We start from the raw sequence: 9,827 nt of genomic DNA, 5'->3' as shown, positions 1-9,827 counted from the left end.
CTAATAGCCCAGAAGCATTACTCACGCTTCAACCATCATGTTTTATTTCCAGCCCAAATGAAGGAGATGGAGATGATCTGTCTGCATGATTTCCCTTTAAGGAGCCTTCCTGGAAATTCAAAAGAACAATTTCAATGACATCTCATTTGTTAGAATTTAGTCACATACCTACATATCTACATACCTAACTGCAAGGGTTTTTCTTTTCTTTTCTTTTCGAGTGGCTATAAACCCAGCCAAAATAAAGTTTTCATCACTAAGAAAGGATGAGGAAGTAGATACTTGAGATTTTGTCTGACACAAGCCTTCTCTGTCCGCCACCATTTTGGTTAACAGTTGCCAGATGCTTGAGCTGTATGAGTTTGCTTGAAACCCCCTTCCTCTTTTTTCCTAATCTGAACTCAAGTGCAAATAAATTGTTGTTCCTCTGGTCAAGTAAAAGAGAGATGAACTTGAGGAGTTTAATTTTTTCCCCTTAAACTCGCTGAGAAACGCATCTAAAGACATTGTTCAGACTACATGCAAGTTGCTTGTTGTGGAACTCCTGAAGAACTGAAACTCTCAGAATAAAACTCTATAGCATCACCACCATATCCCTAAAAATATATAAACCTAAATTTAAATGTTATTTAAAATGGCAGATGGGCCAAATAACCATGTTCCAAGCTGGTATGAAACTGTGTGTACTATGAGATTTTTCTGAGAAAAAAAAAAAAAAATAGCCCAGGCAATTCAAATCTAAACAAGGAAACATCTCCAAATATCCTGTAATTTGTTTTCTAGCAAGGATCATGGGAATAATAGTTAAAGCCAGAAGAAATTTGAATAAACTTGGTTTTCATTTCAAAAAATTCAAGGGAGAGTCAAGGTCTATATGTCATGGTTAAAAATGTCAAAGCAAGAACAGAGGGCATAAGTATAACTGAATTTCAAAAATGATGATGATCATTATTTTTAAGAGACAAGATTCTTCCTTGTCACCCAGGCTGTAGTGCAATCGCACAATTATAGCTCACTGCAGCCTCAAACTTCTCATCTCAAGCCATCCTCCCACCTCAGCCTCCCACGTAGCTAGGACTACAGGTATGTATGCACAACTGTGCCTGGTTTATTTATTTTTAAAAAATGTTTTTAGAGACAGGGTCTCACTATATTGCTCAGGCTGAAAAATTATTACTTATAAAAATTTGTTACATGAAATAGAGGAAGTACTGTAGCTCTCTCAATGAACCTATAGACTGTCAATTCACAAAATGTTATGTTTGGTTGTGTGCAGTGGCTCACACCTATAATCTCAGCACTATGGGGGGCTGAGGTGGAGGACTGCTTCAGGTCAGAAGTTTGAGACCAGACTAGGAAACATAGTGAAACCCCATCTCTACAAAATAAAAATTTTAAAATTAGCTGGGCATGATGGTGTGCTCCTGTAGGCCCAGCTACTTAGGAGGCTGAGGCAGGAGAATCACCTGAACCCAGGAGTTCCAGATTACGGTGAACCATGATTGTGCCCCTGCACTCCAGCCCAGGTGACAGAGCAAGACCATGTCTCAAAAAGAAAAAAAAAAGAAAAAAAAAAAGTTTGTTTATTTCCCTAGCATATTGCTGACTCCAGATTAATCATCACTGTTTGGACAAATACTATCTACTGTGTTCCAGGCATGGTGCTAGGGGGGCAGAAGGAAACAATCTGTCCCCTCAAAGAGTTCAGTTTGGTGATTACAAATTATTTGTAATTTTCATCTTTACAAATAACAGAATCATTGTATTCTGGGATCTCAGAACCAGGAATCTGGGATTAAGCAACACGGTTTGTCCACCAAGAATGAAGTAGAAAGAGCACAAGTTTAAGATTCAGAAAACTTCCATTTAAAGCTCAGTTCTGTCACTTACTATCTGTGCTTTTGAGCAGATTACCTCACCTTTCCTAATTTCAGTTTCTTCCTCTGAGAATTGAGACTAATGCCTACCTGTCAGGGTTGTTTCGAGGATTAAATGAAATAATATAAATGCTGTGCTTGGCACATGGGAGGTATTCAAACACTGTAATTATTATAATTATCATTAATTATTGTGTTATTTCCAAGAGTGGATTAGATTCTACAGAATGCTTTGGAGAGTGCACATACAGTAAGAGCAATACATATGTAGAGCTTGCTATGATCTATGTACTGTTCTCAGCACCTTCCTCAGTAAGATTGGTATTTTTAAGCATAGCAACCATCCTTCAAGATATTATTTTTATCCCTGTTTTACAGTTGAGGAAATTAAGGCACAGAAAGTTGGGTAACTTGCCCAAGGTCACACAACTAAGTGACAAAGCTAAGATGTGAACCCAATCGCCATTTCTCCAGAGTCTGCACTCTCATTATTCTATCGCCACGAATAACTTAATTATTTAATTCGGGCTGCGTACAGTGGCTCACGCCTGTAATCTCAACACATTGGAAGGCCGAGGTGGGCACATCACTTGAGGTCATGCGTTTGAGACCAGACTGGCCAACATGGTGAAACCTGTCTCTACTAAAAATATAAGAAGTTAGCCGGTGTGGTGGTGCATGCCTGTAATCCCACCTACTTGGGAGGATGAGGCAGGAGAATCGCTAGGACCTAGGAGACAGAGGTTGCAGTAAGCTGAAATCACGCTACTGCACTCCAGCCTGGGTGACAGAGTGACACTCTGCCACGAAAAAAAAAATAATATTATTATTTAATCTGTAAATCATACATGAGACTAGAAAAAATTTTCTGACTTTTGGTGATTAACTTTTGATACAATAGTACAACCTTGCTAGCTGGGCAAAGTGGCCCTAGTCTTAGGCACTGTGCTTTAGAAGGCCCTACATATCACGACGCAAAAAATATATATATATATTTTTTTCTGAGATGGAATCTCACTCTGTTGCCCAGGCTGGAGTGCAGTGGTGCTATCTCGGCACACTGCAAGCTCCACCTCCCGGGTTCACACCATTCTGCTGCCTCAGCCTCCTGAGTAGCTGGGACTACAGGCGCCCGCCACCACACCCAGCTAATTTTTTTGTGTTTTTAGTAGAGACGGGGTTTCACCTTGTTAGCCAAGATGGTCTTGATCTCCTGACCTCGTGATCCACCTGCCTCAGCCTCCCAAAGTGCTGGGATTACAGGCGTGAGCCACCATACATGGCCCCCCCCAAAAATAAATTTATTTAACAATACATGGGCACTTCTGATACTCAAGATCTGGCTCTTAGCATTGACTGTGTGTTCTTTTTTTTTTTTTTTTTTGGAGACGGAGTCTCGCTCTGTCGCCCAGGCTGGAGTGCAGTGGCGCGATCTCGGCTCACTGCAAGCTCCGCCCCCCGGGTTCACGCCATTCTCCTGCCTCAGCCTCCCGCGTAGCTGGGACTACAGGCGCCGCCACCTCGCCCGGCTAGTTTTTTGTATTTTTTTAGTAGAGACGGGGTTTCACCGTGTTAGTTAGCCAGGATGGTCTCGATCTCCTGACCTCGTGATCCGCCCGTCTCGGCCTCCCAAAGTGCTGGGATTACAGGCTTGCGCCACCGCGCCCGGCCTGACTGTGTGTTCTTAAGCATCCACTCATGCTTAACAGCATTTAAGGCCCAGGAAAATGCTTCTTTATGTCTCTTATCCTATGTCATTAAATGAAAAGGCAATTGTGTCCATCATCTGTGCTGTCTTCTGGATTATACCACCACAAGATATGAAGATGAACATGAGCAATTTAGGAGAATGTGAATAACAGTAGCACCTAGGTAGAAGAGACTAATTTTTCAGATCTTTCAGTTAGCAAGAGTGCAAAAGATTTTTGTGTAATGCAGTATCATTTTCCAACACACAAAGTATCTATTTTCTTCTTCTTTTTTTTTTTTTTTTCTGAGACAGTCTTAACTCTCACCCAGGCTGGAGCGCAGTGGCACGATCTTGGGTCACTGCAACCTCTGCCTCCCGGGTTCAAGTGATTCTCCTGCTTCAGCCTCCTGTGTAGCTGGAGGCCTGCACCACCACACTCAGCTAATGTTTGTATTTTTAGTGGAGATGGGGTTTGGCCATGTTGGCCAGGCTGGTGTCTCAGACTCCTGACCTGAAGTGATACACTCACCTAGCCCTCCCAAAGTGCTGGAATTACAGGCATGAGCCACTGTGCCTGGCCTTCTTCATGTTTTAATTTGTGTTTCCTGACTACTTGTGAACTAGTATTTTATTTGCAATAATTAAATATGGTGGCTGAGGAACATTTTCTAAGATAAAACAATTTATATTATTCAAGTGTGTGTATATGAAGGTTATATATAACATGTATGAAGTATGATACCATTTCTTTACATTGGCCACTGAATGGGCATTGAATGTGATCATTAAAAATGGTTTTATTTTTATTAAAATATTTAAATAGATGCAAATAGATTTTTAAAACATTTTTGTTTAATTACATTGATTTAAAATTTTGACATTTTCAGAGCAGATGATGAATCTGAAAAAGAAGTTGATATTTAATGATTATAATTTGTTTTCCTCTTCAGAAATTTTAGGGAGATTCTTCTTCTTTTGTTTCTTTTTTTTCATGTCAAAGGGGTAATGTGACAACAGTGTAACAAGGTTCAAGGGTGGCATATCTCACACATGTGCATGAACACTCAATCATTACACTCATGAACTACAAAAGGATCAAGAGAGATTATTTTGAATATTTTAGAAAAATACCTTTCAAACATTAAATAATGGGAATTTTCCAGTTTTTGAATTTACTTTACATTTTTTGATGGAAGATATATTTGAACACTTTGAATACAGTCACTTTGGTTTTTTTTTAATCTTTTAGGACTTTGAGAATGAGTACAAGTTAAGGTCAAGATAGAAACAGAAAATACAAAACTGAAATTCAGAGAAGAAATAACTAGGAAGAAAACTTGTCAAGATAGCAAAAAGAGAACATATTTTTTTTTTTTTCTAAAAGTTTGACAGTTTGATACCTGACTTTGAAATATTTAGACACATGATGTATAGGCTGCTATGTATCATCTGGTCCCACTATTACAAATGTTAGGGGTGAGCCTTTCAGACAGAGTCCATGCACAGTTACCACAGCAAGATCTTTTTTGCCTAACTTGTATTTTAGCAATTATAAAATAATATAATTAAACTAGTAGCCTCACAATTGGAGAAAGTCATGAAGTGATAGCAAAAAATTCAGCACATTTCTGAAGTATGAATAACTCAAAGAGGATTATATGATAGACTTGGGTGTTTTAAAGTACTGTATGGTTTTCTTGGTAGAAAAACGTCCATGTTGAAATAAAGAATGGTTTCTAGGATAAAATGATCTTCAAGGAGGAAAACTATGTTAAGAAGCGATTCTATTAATCTGGTCAATCAATAAATGAGTAATGATACTCATGTAATGTGCCCCCAGCAGATAGCAATGTTAAAGGTCTAAAGCAAGTAAAAGATGTGGTCCTGGCTACAGGAATTTTACAGTCTAATTGATTTAATTGAAGAGATAAGCAATGCATACTTGAAACAATTAGAGATTAGATACTAAAAGAATGAACTGTGAAGTCCAACAAGTTTTACTGAGGATCAAAGCAGAGAAACATTGGTGTGAACTTGAGTCACCTTGCAGGGAGAGATTCTTAGAGGGCTCTCTAAGAAGGAAATGAAACCCAAAATAATCATCTCTGGAATGGATTTAGGAAGGGTCTTATTGGTTCAAGGAAACCACATGAACTATAAACCATATTTTAAAACAAACAAAATGTCATTCCTCTGTCTCCCCCATAGTAATGCTGTAAATTTTCCTAATGCTATCTAGTCTTATATTTTATTTTTCCTTTCTTTTTTTTTTTTTTTTTTGACTTGGAGTTTCGCTCTGTCACCCAGGCTGGAGTACAGTGGCACAATCTTGGCTCACTGCAATCTCTGCCTCCCAGGTTCATGCCATTCTCCTGCCTCAGTCTCCCAAGTAACTGGAACTATAGGCACCCGCCACCACGCCCAGCTAATTTTTTGTATTTTTTTTTAGTAGAGATGGGGTTTCACCGTGTTCGCCAGGATGGTCTCGATCTCCTAACTTCCTGATCTGCCCACCTCGGCCTCCCAAAGTGCTCGTGTGAGCCACCGCTCCCAGCCTCTTTCTTTTTTTCGTAGAGATGGGGTCTCACTATGTTGCCTAGGCTGTTCTCAAACTTCTGGGCTCTAACAATCCTCCTGCCTCAGTCTCCCAAAGTACTGGGATTACAGGCATGAGCCACTATGCCTGGCCTCTATATATATATTATAAGTATATATACACACACACATATGTATACTTGTGTGTATGTGTGTGTGTATATATATGTATATACAGTTTGTTTTAAAGACAGGGTCTCACTCCCAGGCTGGAGTGCAGTGGCACGATCATGGCTTATTGCAACTTCAAACGCCGGCACTCAAGTGATCCTCTCTCCCTCAGCCTTCCTAGTAGCAAGGACTACAGGCACATACCACCATACCCAGCTAATTATTTCAATTTAATTTTTGTAGAGACAGGGTCTTGCTATGTTGCTTGGGCTGGTCTCGAACTCCTAGGCTTATGAGATCCTTCTGCCTTGGCTTCCCAAAGTGCTGCAATTACAGGCATGAGGCCCTGCACCTGGCCCAGATACATATTTGTAAAAGCTCCATATTTGTTACCTATTATCCCAAGACTTAGTGACTTAAAACAATAGCATCTCAGTGGGCACTGTGACATGTGCCGGTAGTCCCTGCTACTTGGGAGGCTGAGGCAGGAGTATGTCTTGAGCCCAGGAATTCCAGGCTGTAGTGTACTGATTGTGCACTTTTGAATAGTCACTGCACTCCCAGCCTGGGCAACATAGGGAGACTCTGTCTCTAAAAAAATAAACGAAAAACAGTATCTCACATAGTTTCCATAGGCCAGGAATTTGGAAAGAGCTTAGCTGGTTGGTTCTGGCTCAGGGTGCCTCATGGGGTTGTAATCAAGATGTTGGTCAGGGCTTCTGGAGGCTTTACTCTGGTGTGGGAAGATCTGCTTCCAAGATGGCTCATTCACAGGCTGGCAAGTTAGTGCAGGCTGCTGGCGGGAGGTCTGAGTTCTTCGCCACGTCGACCTTTCCCTTGGACTGTTTTAGTGTTCTCATAACTTGGTGGCTGATTCCTGCCAGAGTGAGTAAGCCAGGAAAGAGCAAAGTGGAAGCTGCAATATTGTTTATGGCCTTAGCCTCATAAGTCAAACATTCTCAGTTCCTCAATATTCTATTGGTTGCACAGGTATTCCTGTTCATCATGGGCAGGGGCTATACAAGGACTTGAATACCAAGAGGTAAAGGTCACTTAGATCCATTTTGGATGCTGACTAGTACAAGTCCCCAAATTTTTTCTTTCTTTCTTTCTCTTTCTCTCTTTCTTTCTTTCTTGCTTTCCTTCTTTCTTTCTCTCATTCTTTCTTTCTTTCTTATTGTTTTTTCTTCAGAGTCTCACTTTGTCACCCAGGCTAGAGTGCAGTGGTGTGATCTTGGCTCTCTGCAACCTCTACCTCCCGGATTCAAGCGATTTTCCTGCCTCAGCCTCCCTAGTAGCTGGGATTACAGACACCCACCACCACGTTTGGCTAATTTTTGTGGTTTTTTAGTAGAGACAGGGTTTTGTCATGTTGGCCAGGCTGCTCTTGAACTCCTGACCTCAGGTGATCTGCCTGCCTCAGCCTCCCAAAGTGCTGGGATTACAGGCATGAACCACCGCACTTGATCAAAATTTGCTATTTTTGTGGTTAAAAAACGTAGCTAATATTAGCAATTTCATGTTTTCAACCTATTATTTATAAAGGTGCTACCACGAGCTAAGACACTTGCGATAAATTTTTAAGAAGGTATAAATATAAAAATACTTTTCTTTCTAAACATTAATCAGAATTTCAAATGAACGAGAATAAACTATTTGTTCTTCAAGCATTGTAGTTATTTGAAATGTTACTATATCATTGATATTCTCATAAAGTTTTTGATGCATGAGCCAAAGGATGTGTAGCAGAAGTTCTGAGAGGGCAACAAATCAGTGTGACTTGATGAAAGCGGTTTAACATCCCTGGGATCAATTTTCCTCATCTGTAAGTGAAGGAATGGGTTAGATGGCATGTAAGTAGTCTTTCCGTGCTAAAAATTTTTAACATGTTTTTTTTTTGTTTGTTTTTGTTTTTGTTTTTTTTTTTTGAGACAGAGTTTTGCTCTGTCACCCAGGCTAGAATGCTGTGGCATGACCGCGGCTCACTGCAACCTCCTCCTCCCAGGTTCAAGTGATTCTTTTGCCTCAGTCTCCTGAGTAGCTGGGATTACAGGTGTGTACCACTAAACCTGGCTAATTTTTGTATTGTTAGTAGAGATAGGGTTTCACCCTGTTGGCCAGGCTGGTCTTGAACTCCTGACCTCAACTGATCTACCTGCCTTGGTTTCCCAAAGTGCTGGGATTACAGGCATGAAGCACAGCATCCGGCCTTAACATGTCTTTATATACTGTGTGTGAGCCACTACCAGTTCCTTTCTTAAACTCATCACAAGAATTGCATATTTAAGTGCTAGAAAAATGACTGTAACTAAAGATGCTCATTTATTAACATATAATATTAATAGTTAAACTCAAGGTCTCTTCAGCTTTTTAAAGTAGTCTAGAGAGTCTTTCTTCCAGCTTTTTTCTCTCGAAAGCATAGACTGCCCTTCAGTAAACCAATTTACTTAATTTGACTTGCTATATTTGACATTTTTTTGGGTTCACATATTTTTCTTGTGCCAAGTACTGCATTTTCCATTTCCCACAGAACCAGGACAAACTGTACATCCCCTGCTGTGTCCAGGGTAGATCTGGCTAAATGTCAACTATGTTAATTGGTATAGAGAAAACAGCAGCCCTATTTTTATCTGATTAAAAATCCCCACAAACATTCTCTTCTAAACTAAAGCTATGTCAGTACAAAGTGATTTAATTATAACATAAAGTTGGGCAGATGTGTCCCTCCAGCCTTTATTCTACTGTAGCATGCAGAAATGTTGCTGTTTCCTGGAATCCTCAAGCATCTAAAATTTTAATCCTACTTCTGGAGGTTTAGAATTCAGTACTTGAAACTTTCTCTAGTTTGCCAACTGGAATAAAATATATTTGCTTTAAAGTGATATGTTTAAACAAAAGATTTGAATTAATCTATAGAACCTTATTTAAAAGATAGTTGGAAATACTTTATTCCACTGTTAAAAAGTCTACGTCTTAAAAATTGCCCCAGGATGAGCAGATTATGTAATATAATTGCTTTAGTTAAACGAGGTGTGGGAGGTGTGGGTGTAAAAGAGTAAAAGGTAATGAACTTTGATAAATTTATATGAGCTATAACAAGGTACCAGGGAAAACTTAATTTTATCAGAGAGTGACTATATATCTTCAGTGCTCATTCAAAATTGTATGCTGCCCTTTAATGTTGGAATTACCCAGGACTGTCTTTAGTTCACTCCCAGGTTAACTTCATACATTCCATGATTTCACCAACTGCTTACACACTCATAGTGTTTGGGTCTGATCTCCAGCTTACTGAAAGCCACATCAATATCCTTTGGCATACTGGACAGTTCCATTTGGGTATCTCAGGAACAACTCTAAATCAGAATGTCTAGGACTTTCAGTTTTTATTCTGGCATGTAAGTAGCTTAAAAGTCACCCCTCGCCAGGCATACTGGCTCACACCTATAATCCCAGCACTCTGGGAGGCTGAGGTGGGTGGAGGGTCAGAAGTCCAAGACCAGCCTAGCCAATATGGTCAAACCTTGTCTCTACTAAAAATACAAAAATTAGCC

The 9,827-nt window shown here is 39.8% G+C and overlaps 1 non-coding gene across 1 annotated transcript; it reads right to left on the bottom strand.

Annotated features, from left to right (window-relative positions):
• Positions 1 to 4,559: 4,559 nt before the first annotated feature.
• LOC119626649 (small nucleolar RNA U13) lies at positions 4,560 to 4,663 on the bottom strand. Its single transcript, XR_005242807.1, has one exon. It is a non-coding gene; the product is annotated as a small nucleolar RNA U13 (small nucleolar RNA).
• Positions 4,664 to 9,827: the final 5,164 nt, after the last annotated feature.

Source organism: Chlorocebus sabaeus, chromosome 1, assembly GCF_047675955.1.
Source record: "Chlorocebus sabaeus isolate Y175 chromosome 1, mChlSab1.0.hap1, whole genome shotgun sequence".
Classification (NCBI taxonomy): Eukaryota; Metazoa; Chordata; class Mammalia; order Primates; family Cercopithecidae; genus Chlorocebus; species Chlorocebus sabaeus.
Note: the sequence above shows the minus strand (reverse complement) of the source record. Positions and strands in the feature narration are given on the sequence as shown.